Source organism: Dasypus novemcinctus, chromosome 1 (genome assembly GCF_030445035.2).
Source record: "Dasypus novemcinctus isolate mDasNov1 chromosome 1, mDasNov1.1.hap2, whole genome shotgun sequence".
Taxonomy (NCBI): Eukaryota; Metazoa; Chordata; class Mammalia; order Cingulata; family Dasypodidae; genus Dasypus; species Dasypus novemcinctus.
The window spans coordinates 177817654-177820724 of NC_080673.1; the positions used below are offsets into that span (position 1 = coordinate 177817654).

The 3071-nt window shown below is 38.5% G+C and overlaps 1 non-coding gene across 1 annotated transcript; it reads left to right on the top strand.

The window, feature by feature from the left end:
* The first annotated feature begins 1120 nt into the window (after positions 1–1120).
* On the top strand, positions 1121–1226 carry LOC111765277 (U6 spliceosomal RNA). Its single transcript, XR_002797665.2, has one exon. It is a non-coding gene; the product is annotated as a U6 spliceosomal RNA (small nuclear RNA).
* The last annotated feature ends 1845 nt before the right edge of the window (positions 1227–3071 follow it).

A 3071-nucleotide genomic window follows, 5' to 3' on the forward strand; every position in this document is an offset into this window, starting at 1 on the left:
TATAAGCCTTACCAACTTTTATTTACTGTTATTCTATTGGTATATTATATGGTTATTGTGTACATAAAAATCTTGTTTTCAAAAGACATTTGGCAAAAATATTTAATAAAGTCCCCTCTGAGAAGATAAGCATGGTTTCGAATAATAATAGGCAAATAATAATTTATTAATAGATAAATATCAAGAGTGTCTATTCTACTGTAAAGACATTAGCTATAGCCAAAGCACCCTTATAAAAATTTCAGTAGACAGAATTGAAAAAGATAGGAAAGTAGTTGGATTACAGAGCAAGGTTTTAAAATTTTATATCAACATGTTGAAATAATAGGCCAAATTGAATTTTAAAAATGGAAATTTTTGAAGTCAGATTAAGGAAATCATTTGTAAAAATAAGAATGACACATTATCAATTAAAAGCAATTGTGATCACAAAAACCAATGGTTTTAAACTGTCCCTAAAATTTACTTGAGTCAATAGAAAAATAGTTTATAGGACAAAGAAAAATATAGTGCATACCTCTTTTCCATTCAACCTACAAATTTGTACTGAATTGATGATCTAACAATGTTTAGAAACCACTCTTTAAACAAAGGAGCTTGGAATAAGAGACAGTCTGAATTTTGGCTCTACAACTTTTTTCTATTTGGTAAGTACTTGTCTCTGTGCCTCAGTTTCCTAATAGAAAATTTCCTATAAAAACAATTCATAAACTGAAAGAAGGCAGTAAAATTAGCACAATGCATTTCACAGGGTAAGTGCTAAATAAGTGTTAAAAATTATTATGCATTATATTCACTCTCAGTGCTGCATTTTCAGATGCGTACTTAAAATATTTTAGTCTGGCAGGGAGTATGCTCACATGGATGGTGAATGATTTGAAAATTGTATGATATTAGGTTATATATGTATATGATAATTATAGTGAAAGGAATATTTAGATGAAAACTGATAGCTCTCTTTTAATACCTTAAAGGTTTTCATGTGCAAAAGAGAGTAGCGCTATTCTGGGTAATTCCTAAAGACACTAGAATCACAGTCGTACATGGAAGTTCATGGCAAGTTTCATCTAAGGAAACATATATTTATTTAACAAGGAAATATGTTCAAAATTAAACTAAGGTGCTCACCTCACCAGCACATATACAAAAATTGAACAATACAGAGACTATTGGCATGGCCTCTGGGCAAACATGACATACACATTTGTGAAGCATACCATATTTTTATTTATTTATTAAAGCAAAAAATAAAGTAAAATGAGATATCTTATTGATACTCTGTGCCTGGAGAATTTAAAACCAAGCTTCAAACATTAAACATCAGCAATCTTACAAAATCGATTTCTTCAAAGATTGGAGGCACTTCCTTACTTAGCCTCCATTAGTTTCCATTGTTCATAAATTAAAGCCCATTCTCTACTAATAGAGTTCCATTGCTTCATGACCTTGCTCCATTTCATTATCCAATATCATGCCACACCATTCTGTCTCACATCCTATGATGCAGCCATACCAGCATGGGTGTGTATGGGGAAAGTGTAGTAGGGAAGGAAGGAATTTGAGGGAAAGAAGAATCTCTTCTCCTCTTATTCTTGTGCTGCGGTGAGCTGTCCTAAATTACACATTCCAAAATGCTCTTCCCTGTTTCATGCACTGGTTCCAGCAAGTCTGACTCTGGACCCAGAAATGTGAGACTAACCTTGAATTAAAAATTAAACAATATGATAACCACGCCCTGAACCTCAATAGACTTCAACTCCTACACTCTGATTTATTGGACTTACCTCACTCAGCTAACATGGAGTTGAAGAATGTCAACCACCACACCATGGAGCCTAGAGTGCCTACAACTGAAAGCAGGAGGATTGCATCCAGTATCCATGTGGAATCTAAGCCCCCTCTTGACATAGAAGTGCAATGGATACAACCAATCCAATGTCCACAGAGAAAATGTGGCATTGGTGTGGGAAAAGTGGCCATGGTGGCTGCTGGGTGTGGGGAATGGGAGGAAGAGATGAGATGTGGAGGCGTTTTCGGGACGTGGAGTTGTCCTGGGTGGTGCTTCACGGACAATTACGGGACATTGTAGATCCCCCCAGGGCCCACTGGATGGAACGTGGGAGAGGATGGGCTATGATGTGGACCATTGACCATGAGGTGCAGCGATGCCCAGAGATGTACTTACCAAATGCAATGGATATGTCATGATGATGGGAGAGAGTGTTGCTGTGGGGGGAGTGGGGGGTGGGGGCGGTGGGGTTGAATGGGACTTCATATTTTTTTAATGTAATATTTTTTAAAAAATGAATAAAAAACAAAATTAAAGAAAAGGAGGCGGACTTGGCCCAGTGATGAGGGCGTCCATCTACCACATGGGAGGTCCGTGGTTCAAATCCCAGGCCTCCTTGACCCATGTGGAGCTGGCCCATGCGCAGTGCTGATGAGTGCAAGGAGTGCCGTGCCACGCAGGGGTGTCCCCCGTGTAGGGGAGCCCCACGCGCAATGAGTGCGCCCCATAGGGAGAGCCGCCCAGGGCAAAGGAAGTGCAGCCTGCCCAGGAATAGCACCGCCCACATGGAGAGCTGAACAACAAGATGACAAAACAAAAAGAAACACCAATGTATATGAGGTGCAGAGGTGCCCAAAGATGTACTTACAAAATCCAATGGATGTGTCATGATGATGGGAACGAGTGTTGTTGGGGGGGGAGAGGGGGGGTGGGGGGATGGGGTTGAATGGGACCTCACATATATATTTTTAATGTAATATTATTACAAAGTCAATAAAAAATAAAAAAATTAAAAAAAAAAAAGAAAGAAACACAGATTCCTGTGCCGCTGACAACAACAGAAGAAGACAAAAGAAACAAGACGCAGCAAATAGACACAGAGAACAGACAACCAGGGTGGGGGCGGGGGAGGGGAGAGAAATAAATAAATAAATAAATCTTTAAAAAAAATTTAAAAAAAGACAAAATCTCTCCCTCCAGAGCAGTATATCTAAAAGTCCCATTATAAACATATTTTCTCCTCCTACTAAAATCTACACCCTTTATTACTATGACTTCATTA